The 14,670-nt window shown below is 43.8% G+C and overlaps 1 protein-coding gene across 3 annotated transcripts in view; it reads left to right on the top strand.

Annotated features, from left to right (window-relative positions):
- Positions 1-14,670, top strand: part of RPS6KA1 (ribosomal protein S6 kinase A1) — a 180,558-nt gene that overhangs the window by 88,785 nt on the left and 77,103 nt on the right. The window lies entirely within an intron of this gene.

The following is a 14,670-nucleotide window of genomic DNA, read 5'->3' as shown; positions in this document are numbered from 1 at the left end:
AACAAATGTGGCGTGGGCTCCCAGCTCCTCTGCAGAAAAGGCATATAGCACAGTACACCCACTACATGGAATTGCAGTATACAGCATCTCAGGCAGGTAATAGTTTACATGTAGCTGTTCAGTTAGCCCTTCAAATCAATTTTTCTGGTGGGCCAAAGACACCCCAGTCTGATACAGGTTGCACAGTTGCTTTGCTAACTGTATGGCCTAGTGAGGTGTTCAGATCCTGCCACGTTTGGCACAGAGTATGGATATGCTTATGGCCGGATATGTACTTTGAACTTAAAGCAATTTATACACATATGTGGATTGGGAGCCATATGTTGTTGTATCTAGGACATTGTGAGACAAAACTCTATAAGGCGGAATTGGTTAAAACAAATGTGTATTCGACCTGTGATAGAGCAAAGATTCCATATTGTGAAATGTGAACTCCATCTGCTGGGCAGAATAGAATCGTCCTCCTACATAAGTAAAGACGTCTGAACTTTACCTCCTTAGTACCGAAGCCTGCTTACGCCTTAATAACGAACTATTTTTCAGTTTAGAGTTTTTTTGGGGGGTTTTTGTCGCATTTCTAGAGCCACAACTTTAAATCTTTTCGCCAACATAGCCATATGAGGGCTTGTTTTTTTTGTGGGACAAGTTCTATTTTTTTAATGGCATCACTTTTTGGGTACATAAGAAGAAAAAAAAAAACTTTTTAAAAGTTATACAATATATTATATAAGGAGAATTGTAAGAACGAAAAATGCCACAGTTTCTGTTTTTTGGACTTTTGTGTGCTGAATGCCGTAAAAATGAATAGTTGGAGCTTTAGACAGCTTGTTTTTTGTGGGATGAGTTCTAGTCTGGCCAAAATGTTACGTTCCCAAAAATGGGATAAAGGCACTTATTTTTTTTCTTTTAATTCTGAAGGTAAGTACAATGGCCTATTTTGGCAGTTTGGGGGTGGAGGGATTTCCATGTCTACTTTCCAAAAGTGTTTGTTTTTTATTTTTAATTTTTTTGTTTGTTTTTTTTAAAAACTTTTTTGTGTCGGAAACTCCTTCTGAGTGCTTGCTTATTGCGTGGCAGGGAGACTGTACTTTTTTTATTGGTGCAATTTTTGGGTACATATAATGTATTGTAAATCACACACAAATTCTTTTAATAGTTTTTGCCGAGCAGGATAGTGGGGTTTTTTTTTTTTGTATTGTATAGGTTGTTACAGAAAAGGTGATACCAAATATTTATGTTCTGTTTTTTTTTTTTTTTAACATTTTCTTTTGTTTTTATACAAACTGGAAAGGTTGCAAAAAAAATTTGTGCTTTTTTTTAGGGGACTAGAATCATAAACTCTCTGCTATTGCAAGCGATAATACATTATCCTAACGATCAATCACAGGCCATGGCTTGCCTGGACACCAGTGTATGGTGTCTGTTTGCCATGACAACCCAAACCCTGGCACTCGCATTACATTGTAGAGGGCCAGTGACATCAGAAGGAGTGCACTCCCTATGTAAATGGGGCATTCAGAGGGTAAGGCCTCATGTCCACGGGGAAAATAAAATTTTAAATCCGCAGCGGATTTCCCGCATGCGGATCCGCATCCCATAGTGATGCATTGACCACCCGCGGGTAGATAAATACCAGTGGATGGTCAATAAAAGTGAATTTTTAAAAAATGGACATGCTCCATTTTCGTGCGGGTCTCCCGCAGGCTTCTGTTGAAGCCTATGGAAGCTGTCCGGGAGACCTAAAATAAGAATAACTTACCCGCAGCGGACCGGGCAGTTCTTCTCTTCTTCACGGCCGGATCATCTTTGTTTGGCCGGGCAGATGTACCCGGCGCATGCACGCAGCCGGCGTGCCGAGCACATCCGCCGGCCGAAGAAAAAAGATCCGGCCGGGAAGAAGAGAACATCTGCCCGTTCCGCTGCGGGTAAGTTAATTCTTATTTTAAGCGCTCATGTCCGTGGGGCAGGAGGGACCCGCTATGGATTCTCCATGGAGAATCCGTAGCGGGACTGATTTTCCCCGTGGACATGAGGCCTTGAAGTTTGTGTGTTGGGTTTTTTTTATGGTCTCATTCAAAGATTTGTGATGTGTAAGGGTTGTTTCCATCTCGTCCATCCTGACAGCACACATGGAGGTTGCTCCGCCTCTGATCCTTGGGACAGGAAGAGGAGTTCTTTAAAAGGCCACCTCCCACCGCTTGACTCCAGTGTCTTCCTGTCCCAAACGGACACAGGAGGGAGTTCTTCGTGCTGCGGATGGAGGCTGCGGGCTGCATAGCGCTACTCCCCGGGGCGCGGGGTATCCGGCCGGGGGAGGCAGTTCCAAGGCTCCCTCCGGACGACGGCACCATCGGAGGGGAGGGATCCGCAGGTGCGGCTGCTCTGCGCTCCTGTTCCCCGGCGGTGTGACGGCCGGCCTCCTGGTATGGAGCGGCGCCGAGTTGTGCGCAATGACGTCAGACGTCAGCGCTGGTGCATAAAGGCGCCAAATTTAAAATTCCATTCGGAAAAATCCTCCTTCATGGTTCCCAGGCTCCTTTTTCTGCATGGACAGCGCTGAGGGAGAAAAAGGGATTGTGCCAACCGTAAGTAGTCCACTTGGACAAAAAAATGGGAACATTTTTGTGAGTATGGCTTTCACACCTGGTATTAGTAATGGCTTCTCCTTATAGGAGGAAGCATTAAAAACTAAACAGAAAAAAAGAGGATAAAAAGGTGTGCGTTGTGCGCCAAAAAAAGTGGACGATAACGCTAAGAGACCCTTTTGCTCGGACTGCACTACAAAAATAGTTAGACGAGCAACAAAACCTAAGAAAAGCGGCGGCCGGCTCCCAGTGATGACACAGCGCCGCATCATATGCAAAAAGACGCACGCTGCGGCAGCGTCCCCATGAAGATATGGGAACTGCGGCAAATGCTTCTGCATTCTGCGCCTAGGTCCCGGTGACTAGCAGCTGGCTCCGAGGGGATGCAGCGCTGCACTGTGCGTGATGATGGATGCACTCTAGTGGCATCAGCGCACCAAATTCAAAGTAGAGGATTAGAATGTTTCCTACGGGATTCAAGCTTTGCATCTCCTAACGCTATGGACAGCATGGAGGTAGCAGGGGAAATCTACAAACTCATGGTATATGATCAATATAATGCCATAGTAAAACCATGGTGAGTAGTTCTCTGAAACAGAAACGCATGGTATATGATATAATGGCAATCACCTGCTATTGCAGGATGAAACTCCATAGTAAAGCCATAGTGAGTAGTTCTTTGAAACAGAAAACACATGGTATATGATATAATGGCAATCGCCTGCTATTGCAGGATGAAACTCCATAGAAAAGCCATAGTGAGTAGTTCCCTGAAACAGAAACTCATGGTATATGATATAATGGCAATCACCTGCTATTGCAATATGAAACTCCATAGTAAAGCCATGGTAAATAGTTCTCTGGAACAGAATGTCATGGTATATGATTGATATAATGGCATGTACCTGTTTGCTGCAGGATGAAACTCCATAGCAAAGCCATGTTGAGTAGTTCTCTGGAACAGAAACACACAGTATATGATTGATATAATGGCAATTGCCGGTTATTGTAGGCTGAAGCTCCATAGCAGAGCCATGGTGAGTAGTTCTCTGGAACAGAAACACCTAGTATATAATTGATATAATGGCAATCGCCTGCTATTGCAGGATGAAACTCCATAGCAAAGCCATGGTGAATAGGTCTCTGGAATAGAAACTCATGGTATATGATTGATATAATAGCAATCGCCTTTTTTTTTTTTTGTAGGATGGAAATCCATACTCAAGGCTGCGGGAAGGCTAATCAGGGCGGAGCTAAAGTAATCTCTGCCAGACGGTCAGAGAACTAGTCTCTAACCCCAGCCGGGTCCTTCTAGACCAGCAAATAAGGGCCCGTATTTATGAGCACCCTGAGGGTGGCAGTTCTTTACTTTCTACACTAAAGGGAAAATATTATACAAAGAAACAGCTAAAGTGGAAAGGAGCAGCTTGGTAAAAGGCTGGCAAGCTTCCATAAAAATCTGATGAAGACTGCATGTAGGCTTCTAGAAACCATTATAGTAGCCACCTGGGGCACACCTAGTGTGCCTTTGGCTCTCATAGCTAGGAGACTATCTGAAGCTGGCAGGTGCCGCAGCAGAGCTATACTTTTCAAGGAAATTTTTTCTTTGTGGAAAAACAGCAAGGGGAAAACAGATAGATGAACCTATCAAAAGATTGCTTGCGTAATAGCCTCTCTTTGCCCCTTAACGACCATATCTTTGGGATCCAAAATAGAATCTCTATTTTTTACCCTTTTTCCTGTAATGGTTATTTTTTCATGTTTGCTTGGGCTGCTAACTTAACCATACTTAAAGGGGTTGTCCCTCGCCGAAACGTTGTTTTTTTTTTTTTTTTTTCAACAGCCACCCCCCCCCCCCCCACCCCCTGTTCGGCGCGAGACAACCCCGATGCAGGGACCTAAAGAAAAATCCGCACAGCGCTTACCTGAATCCCCGTGCTCCGGTGACTTCTTACTTACCGGCTGAAGATGGCCGCCGGCATCTTCTCCCTCGGTGGACCGCAGGGCTTCTGTGCGGTCCATTGCCGATTCCAGCCTCCTGATTGGCTGGAATCGGCACGTGACGGGGCGGAGCTACACGGAGCCCCATTGAGATAAGAAGAAGACCCGGACTGCGCAAGCGCGGCTAATTTGGCCATTAGACGGCGAAAATTAGTCGGCTCCATGGAAACGAGGACGCTAGCAACGGAGCAGGTAAGTGAAAAACTTCTTATAACTTCTGTATGGCTCATAATTAATGCACAATGTACATTACAAAGTGCATTAATATGGCCATACAGAAGTGTATAGACCCACTTGCTGCCGCGGGACAACCCCTTTAAGTCAGAGTCCCTTAATTCAGTACATTGCTAAATTTTGTCTGAAATGAACTCTACTTAGGTTTTGATACCCCGGGTTAAGGAAGGCAGCGTCGTTTGCACGTTGAACTCAAAATCGCATACTACATATTCCCATCCACCTGGCATACTAAAAATATATTAGATGACGGTTAAAATGAGTTTTAAATAATTTATTTTCAGCCTGAACCCAGACACCCAAAAAGTTTTCGGACTATTCCTTGACTCCTCAAAGGGTTACTAATTTCCTCAAATAAATGAGGGTTTTTAGTCATTGGAACACTTAAAAATATTGTTGGCCAATGGTGTCTTATTCAGCACCAGAAACCCTTTTCGAATGTCTATCAAAAGAATATTCTGCTGGGCAGAGAACTAGAGGGTCTTTATCGGCTATTCATCTAAAAGGCTCTCAAAACCTTATTGCAGTTTTTGCGGGGAAGGTTAGATCCAGGGTAATGGTCCCTAAAACTATACATATTCAATTTGTTGATCTGGATAACCCCAGATAGACCTCTTGCATCAAAGATAAATTCGAAATACAGAAATTTTCCCTTTTCTTAAGCCCAGCAAACAATCCCTGGGCGCCAAATGCATCTTCACAAGCATGAGTCATAAATTTGCCATATTTTTTTCCGGTTTCCCTTAAATTCACAGACTTTGCGTAAAAGCCAGAATGGCTGGACCGGGTTGTATGCATTGCACAGCATCGTCTTTCTAGGCGATACGACCACTGATTCCGCTGGTCTCAGGCAGGACCTGTTTTTTGTCTTGAGGTCCAGGGTTCTTTCAGGAGACCCTCTGCACGAAGCTGATAGCCTGAGCGTCAGAGACTGAGACACCAATGATTATCGTCCAAGATAATACACACTCTCTTAAGGGTTGAAAGAAATCCAATTCCAAGATCTGAGACCCTAGTTTAGGGTCAGACAGCCTCTATGAACAGTTCTCTGAGGCCTGTACATTCAGTATCACAGAAACACCTATCCATCAAAGTAGCCTTGCTGGTAGTTATTACAACCCCTGGGTGGATTGGTGAGATATAGGAATTATCCTAAAGGTGCTTGACGACAGGATAGTCATAAGACTAGACTTATTTCTCTGTTCTAATGCAGTATGGACGTTCCGCAATGAAACGGGGAATAATTCTGCCTCCCTTCTGTCAAGTTTTAAGATAACAAAGAACGGCTCTTGTGCAGTTTAGACGTCAGACGTGCAGTCCTGACCTATTCACAGGTCTCAAAAAAAAAAAAAAACCCCAAAAAACCCCACAGAACTTATTCTGTAAATGTCAGGAGGAAAGAAAAAAACAGCGTCTGAGGATACCATCGCTGGATGGATTAAAACATCATTTCAGGGAGCATCTAAAGCCAAAGATCTGCTTTCCCTTGAGGGGTTCAGAACCCACACTACAGGGGCTCTCGCTTCCTCATGGGCTGAACGTAGTGAAACTCTGCAGAACATTTGCAAAGCTGCAACATGATGTAACATGCACACATGGTCTAAGCATTATCGCTTGGATCTCTATACTGATAGAGCGCTGGCCTTTGGACGGAAGGTCCTCTAGGCAGTAGTTTCCCCCCCTAAAAGCTTGATGATTTGGTATACCTCCATGCGTGCTGTCAGGATGGACGAGATGGAAAGACAAGAATTATTTCTTACCGATAATTCCTTTTCCATGAGTCCATCATGACAGCACATGCTTTCCCACCCTTGTACGATTTATAATGCTTGTACATTAATTGATGTATTTCAGTGCTAATAAAAAAACTGTTGGGCCACGTATCCGTTGTGATAATTTGGAAGTCACTGGAGTCAAGCGGTGGGAGGTGGCCTTTTAAAGAACTCCTCTTCCTGTCCCAAGGATCACAGGCGGAGCAACCTCCATGTGTGCTGTCATGATGGACTCATGGAAAAGGAATTATCGGTAAGAAATAATTCTTGTCTTTTTGCAGTCATTTCTTAATCTGTACAACATCTTGATTGTGTTTGTGTAAGTATGTAAATTATTATTTTTTTTAATCTTTTCATTTTTCCCCCACTACGAGACTTGAACATCGATATTTTTATAGTTCACTTCAGTAAATCAAATTGTCAGAGCTTTACATGCCATGGTGGATGCTGCATGTAAAGAGTTAAATAGTGGGGATCAACGTTTTCTTCAGCATCCGCTCCTCATGGCATGGGAAACCCATGCCAGGCTTGTGATGCTGCGCCCAGTAAAGGCGTATTTATGAGAATTCTCCCCTTAACTACCTCCGTAAAAACTTATATGGATTGTGGGTAAGGGGTTACATGGTATTGAAGTCGTTCAAGGACTCATTCACACGACTGTGATTTTACAGTGCGTTATGCACGCAATGCACGGCCGTGTAATATACAGTGAATGAAGTCAAGATAAGTAGATGGATTTTCATTGATCCATTCACATTAGTGTATAAACATTGTGTAGGTACACTCGTAAAAGATTGCAGTATGCTCTGTTTCACCCTGTATAACAGCCTGTACTTTTTGAATGAGTAGCGTATGCAAAGCTGTCCATACGTGATATACATTGTGGATGGGGGATAATGCATACTCAACGCCACTATGAGACAGCAGGGAATTATAAGTCACACTGCGCATGACAGCATACACGAGATACGGTCGAGTGCAGTGGACCCACTGCCATATGCGGCAATAGTCGGCTAACACATGCCGGTAAAACGCTGCGTGATGCGCATACGGTTGTGTGAGGGAGCCCTAACAAAAGGGCAGTATGGCTGACTTCCTTCAGCTCATCTGTAAACACTGAATGTTGTATCAGGGATTATTCTGATTGCCAGACTTGGAAAGGAATTTTTTTCCCCATCAAATGATAAAAATTGGCACCTATCTCATGGGGTGGGGGGGTTGTCTTCATCTGAAGCAACATTATCTGTTCAGATGAGGCCAACTTTCGGTGACTTTATGAATCAACGTTCCCCATGCTTTTATTGTACATTGTAGCTTCTGGATTTGGCAGGGGATAAATAAAGCTAATAAGTGTGGGTTTTTTTTAATGCTTTTGCACATTTTCATTCTCTTAGAAACCACCTTCCATGCCAAGATCATCAGATTGTCATATGCGCAGGATCTGTTATCTGTGCAGAACCTGGCAGAAATCGCTCAATACCCATACAGCACCACTGCTGGGGAAACTATCATGTCTAGGGCTGGGTCACTATAGCCACTAGACCTGATAAATGGCCACAACATTGGATCTCCCTGTACTCCCTAAGGCCTCATTAACACGGGTGTATTGCGTATACGCAGAGTATTCATGGACTGAAATACTGATTTGTGTGTGTGTGTGTGTGTGTGTGTGTGTGTGTGTGTGTGTGTGTGTGTGTGTGTGTATATGTATACACATGTAAAAAAAAAAAAAAATTCCATTGATTTCTTGCGTTAAAATGTAGCAAATATGCTGGTTTACTCTATATTTACTGCATATTTATATGCAATCGCGTTCATTTCAGTGGGCTATTTTGGTGCGTAATACACGTGCGATTAGCGCAATTGTGTGGTGCTACAAGAGTTTTTAGCTCTTTTCCTGGGATTTTCAGGGTGGGTGAGTTTGAAATATAAGCCCTACCCTAACAGGCGCTGCCCGCTCCGCTGCACTTCTCCAGCTGTTCCGCGGCACTTGTCTGTGGTCTTCAGTCAGTGCTTCCTGATGAGGGGGTTCAAAAATCCATTCAATGCGATGCCTGAATTTGGCTGAGCTTTGACGCTATAGAACCAATCAGAGCCAGCGCTTCCTGGAGGCGGGATTTTTGAACCCCCTGACCAGGAAGCGTCGGCTGAAGACTACAGACAAGTGCTGCAAACTGCCGGAGATGTGCGGCAGAGCAGACAGCACCTGTTGGGTAATGTTTAATTTTTTTTAATGCAGCTAGGGCTTATTTTAGGGACAAACACTAGGACTTCCTACTGTAAAGGTTGCATCGCACCACACGAAAACCACATTTTCATGCGTTGCAACAGAAAGGAAGGCTCCATAGGGAAACATGGGCTACAAAGCATCCAAAATTGCAGCTGTATAAAGCATGCCTACCTTATTTCTTGCAATGTAGCAGCCTACAAAACATCGCTTATGTGAAGGATCCCATTGGAGAGCATAGGCTTCACGTACATGCGATTTGTAGCACTGTCGCATCGCGAGAAAATCGTGTTTTTTTTGTTTGTTTTTTTTTGGTCGCCCATGTGAAAGCGGCTTTAAGGCAAACTGCTTAAGGCATCTTCTCCAGGCTGGATCTTGTCCAGTCCCTCATGTCAGCTCAGAGATTCTCTTCTTATGAAGCTGTCATTTCTCGCATTCTTCTTCCTGCAGGTCAGTGAAGGTCACGTAGCGTTCACTGGCTTGGAAGGAATGCTGACCTATTGCAGAGACAGCACATGTGCACAGTCTCTGCAATAGCTTGGCACTTCGTGCTAGACTGTGAACTAGTTACGTGTAGCATACATTAAGGACACTGCCTGTCAATGTATGTAACCTCACAGGAAGCAGAAGAATCAGCCAGCAGACAGGAGAAGATCGGCGAGGAGAAGATTCGGTAAGTAGACTGACAGGGGAGTAATCGGTGAGTATAGAATTTATTTAATTTTTTTGACAGAACTCCTTTAATGTCCATGAGATGTGCTGCTATTGTGCAAAAGTAGTAAAACCCCCCCAACAAAATACAGGTTTGGTATAGCTGTAATCACACAGACCCATAAAATAAAAGTAACACTAGTTGTTCTGCACATTGAATGGTGAGAAGTTGAAGGCTGCCTGCACAGGGTGGATTTGCATTGCAGAATCCAAAGTGGGTGTCCGCCTCTGTATTCCACAGCAAATACTGCCCGTAACATGCTATTAACATTGTGTAGTTTTGTGTTTTGTTTTTTGTTTTTGTTTTTCCTGCTCGCAGAGGAAAAATCACAGCATGTTCTATTTTTGTGCAGATTCCGCTAAGCAATGTTGCGAGAAAAGCAGAGTTTAAAAAAAACAAAAAATAAACATCTGCAGTACAGAGAAGATTTCAGAAGGCACACATGGATGACAGCAGGGTACAGGGTTGGATTCCGCTCTGGGATTCCACATGCGCAATCCGCCCCGCCTGTGTGCAGCCGGCCTTAAAGGAACAAAAATTGGTGCCTTATAAGAAGAAAGGAGCAATCAGATTGCATTAAAATGAATAGAAACCTGGACTACAAAGCCAAGCTGGGCAGCTGGAGTGGTCTGTGCGGCCCAGTTAACAGCTGATCTGGAGAGTCTGAGCAGCAGACTTCCACCAATTAATGGCCTAGCCTGAGGATGATAACTCCTTTCTTATTCTTCATTCCTGTATATTTTTCATATAAAACAGGGCCTTTCTTCTTAAGACTATTTTTTTTTTGATCATATATACAATGGGTTGGTATATTAAAGACAACCAGAACACATGTAGGATCTCCGAGGTTTCTGGAAAGACCGGCGTCTTCATCATAGTGTAGTGTTTACGGTTTCTCTTCACATTTGACTTGGGCCTGTGTCGTACGTTTTCTCTGGGATTATCTAGGATTTGGCCTGTAGACCTTTTTCCCTCTTCTGCCTTTTGACAGTTAGCAGACTCCAGGTAGGAATGTACATTACTGCCTGAATAAGTGACCTTCATAACTTGTAGTACTAAGCTGGAATTGGCGCTCAGGCCAGACAATGGATGTGACACTGCAGATCAAGAGATTTCCAACAGTCACGTGCAAGGGCAGTTTCTAACATTTGGTCAACAGGGCGAGCATCAATAAAAGCACCCCCTTCCCAGTCACATGTGTCAGTGTGTTCTGATGTTACTCAATTATCTTGATCTTCAAAGATTGCTCACTTTTTTTTAACTTAATAAAGACCTCAGCTGCTGCAGAACCTCATGCTTAGCTGTGCAGAACCTCCATAAGACCTCAGCTGCTACAGAATTTTGCAATGCAGACCTCAGCTACTGCTGCCCTCTTAATTCACACTGTAGCTGCCGCAGAACCTTATAATACACGCGCCCTGCCGCAGAACCTTATAATACACGCGCCCTGCCGCAGAACCTTATAATACACGCGCCCTGCCGCAGAACCTTATAATGAACCAGTGCAGGAAATTTTGATACGCCATGCAATACCCTCTGGTGTATGCCTAGTTGGTCAGGGATTCCTATTACAGCAAGACAATGATCCAAAGCATACTTCTAGGTTATGATTGAACTACTTAAGACAAGAAGAAGTTAATAAGCTTCAATGACTGGAAAAACTTGCACATTCTCCATTCTTAGACCCCATTGAGCTTGTTTGGGATGAACAGAAGGATGAAAGCAAAGCAACCTACAAGTTTAGCACATTTGTGGGAACGTTTGCAATAATGCTGGGAAGAAATTTCTGAACAATATTTGAATGAAATTGTAGAAGGCATACCTACTTTGTGTGAAACTGTCATCAGCTAGAGGTGGCTACTTTGAATAGGCAAAAAATATATAAATTTAATTTGGTGAAACAAAGTTAATCCATTATTTTTATTCATCTTAATTTGATTTATACTTTTCATATCAAAGTACAGTTTAAGACATTAAACTGTTAAATATCAATAAAAACTGGAAAAATTGAGGTATGTTACACAAGATACATACATAACTGGTCACAGGGCTTGTGCCGCAGCTCCTACATCTGTCATACGCAGCCTAGCACAGGATAGTCCAGCTCATCCTCCCTCTCTGCCGCACGTACCGTACTGTAAGCTGGAGAGGGATGATGAGCTGGGTTTTGTTACGGGCTGCACATAGTAGTACAGTTGTAGCTCCCATTCCTGGCCCTGACTGTCACCCCTTTCTACATTAATGACTGGCACTCTCTGCAACTTGATAGGTCGCTCATAGCTAAGGCCAGCCATGCTTCTGTGGTTTGGCATTGCATAGATGAAATATGTAAGGCCTTCCCTGAAAGAGACGTTGTCTGGATGGGAGCATATGTTCGAAAATCTATGCACTGCTCAGCATTGATAGTGCCTAAAGATGTGCAAGCTGCCAGTGCTATCGGGGATGCAGGATTTTGAACTGTGCACTGATAAGTTGGATGGTTCCTGTCATCCGGAGGCCGCAGGACACGGCGTCCCAAGTTTACAAAAAGAATTTACATTTTTGATTCCTCAGACCACAAAATAGTTTTCCTTTTTGTCATTTTGCTCAGATTATGCCAGCGTTTCTGGATTCTGTTTAATACATGTCTGCTGCTTTGCATGATACAGTTTTAACCCTTTCAATCCAATTTGTATCCTGGTTTTCCTAGAGGGCTTATTCTTTTGCTGCCATTATACAACGGCGCTATATGCTGGCTAAAGCCAGTACTGCATGAGGTGACACGTTGGATAGGCTCCGAGGCTGGTAATATACAGTGAGAGAACCCCGACGAATGTCTTCCAACATTGGAGCTGTACAGGCTTAAATCATAATGTCTTCAGACGTCAAGCAGTGGATTTGAAAGGGTTAAAGGAGATGTCCCGCGCCGAAACGGGTTTTTTTTTTTTTAAACCCCCCCCCCCGTTCGGCGCGAGACAACCCCGATGCAGGGGTTAAAAAAACCACCCGCACAGCGCTTACCTGAATCCCGGCGGTCCGGTGACTTCAATACTTACCGCTGAAGATGGCCGCCGGGATCCTCTATCTTCGTGGACCGCAGCTCTTCTGTGCGGTCCACTGCCGATTCCAGCCTCCTGATTGGCTGGAATCGGCACGTGACGGGGCGGAGCTACACGGAGCCCCATAGAGAACAGCAGAAGACCCGGACTGCGCAAGCGCGGCTAATTTGGCCATCGGAGGCCAAAAATTAGTCGGCACCATGGAGACCAGGACGCTAGCAACGGAGCAGGTAAGTAAAAAACTTTTTATAACTTCTGTATGGCTCATAATTAATGCACAATGTACATTACAAAGTGCATTATTATGGCCATACAGAAGTGTATAACCCCACTTGCTGCCTCGGGACATCTCCTTTAAGTGATTTCTGGAAGTTTTCCTGAGCCCATGCAGTGATTGACTTTATAGAATCACACCTGTTTTGAATGCAGTGACACCTGAGGGCCCGTAGATCTCGGGCATCCAGTATTGACAGTCGGCCTTGTCCCTTGTGTACATGAAATTCTCCAGACTCACTGACTCTTTTGCTGCTGTGTACTGTCGATGGTGGGATATTCTGAATCTTTGCATATCTAGGTAGAATATTTTTCTGAAATTGTTCCACAATTTGTAGCTGTGGTTTTTCAATTGGTGAACCTCTGCTCCTCTTTGCTTCTGAGAGATTCTGCTTCTTTTTGCATGCTCATGAGTCATGTGACCCTCCAGCTGTTTTTCATTAGTACCAATTTTCCAGCCTTTTGTTAAACCCCTTTAACACCTGCCTGGTACTTGAGGCAACAGAAAGCAAATATATGTGCATGGCATAAGCTGAGCCTGTGCAATCTGCAGTGGGAGCAGACTGACAGCTGTCCGCCAGCGGGGATCGGTGAGAACACCGATCCCCCTGCTGTTAAACCTTTTACATGCCACTACCAATGTTGATTGTGGCTTGCAAAGCTTCACTCTCCTTTTTGTGTTGTCATCAGCCTGCTGCGATGTTGTTGTGGAGGGCCTAAGGGTTGCCATTGCCTGGTGTTCAGGTCTGGCATGATTGCTAGTGACAGCGATAATTAATACAATGCTGTACAGATGTACTGCAGTGTATTATCATAGTGATCATATGATCACGGGTTCAAGTCTACTACAGGAGTATAGAGTTGTATAAAAAATTATTTAAAAAAAAAAAACTTTTTTGGCCACTTCCCTCTTAAAAAAATAAATTTTGATATTGCTGCTTTTTTTCACCACTTGTACAATAAATCGAACACGCCGTTAATTCTGCATGGTAAACAACAAAAACCTAAAAAACTCAGTCAAAATGATTTTGTTAATTTCGCCTCCCAAAGTACACAATAAGTAATCAACAAAACAGTATGTACCCCAGAATAGTACCAATAAAAACTTCAGCTAGTCACGCAAAAAACAAGCAGTCATACTGCTCCAACAATTGAAAAATAAAGTGTTATGGGACTTTGAATACAACGATGCCAAAAAAAAGCTTTCTTAAAAAAAGGGTTTTATTATGCAAAAGTGGAAAAACCTAAAAAAAAATATATATACCCCACAATTTTGGTATTGTAATCTACAAACGCACAGGAAAAAACTTAGCATGTAATTTATGCTACATGATTAATGCAGTAAAAAAAAAAAAAAAACCTTTTATACAATCTCCCAGCTTCTTTGGAATTGGGCTTGTATAGATAGTAGAGATGAGCGAACGTACTCGGATAGGCACTACTCGTCCGAGTAATGTGCCTTATCCGAGTACCGCTGTACTCGTGCTGAAAGATTCGGGACGCGCTGCGGAGCGGGGAGCTGCAGGGGAGAGCGGGGAGGAACGGAGGGGAGATCTTTCTCTCCTTCTCTCCCGGCCGCTCTGCCCCGCTCCCCGCTGCGACTCACCTGTCAGCAGCGGAGCGCCCCGAATCTTTCAGCACGAGTACAGCGGTACTCGGATAAGGCACATTACTCGGACGAGTAGTGCCTATCCGAGTACGTTCGCTCATCTCTAATAGATAGACAATGTCAGGTTAGTGAGGCAGTCTGAAAATGTGCCAACCTTTTCAGTGTTGCATGTGGTTTGGTAGTCTTGTGCAGTTTTATGCACATTAGGCTGTTCTTCAT

Source organism: Eleutherodactylus coqui, chromosome 1 (genome assembly GCF_035609145.1).
Source record: "Eleutherodactylus coqui strain aEleCoq1 chromosome 1, aEleCoq1.hap1, whole genome shotgun sequence".
NCBI classification, from domain to species: Eukaryota; Metazoa; Chordata; class Amphibia; order Anura; family Eleutherodactylidae; genus Eleutherodactylus; species Eleutherodactylus coqui.
Note: the sequence above shows the minus strand (reverse complement) of the source record. Positions and strands in the feature narration are given on the sequence as shown.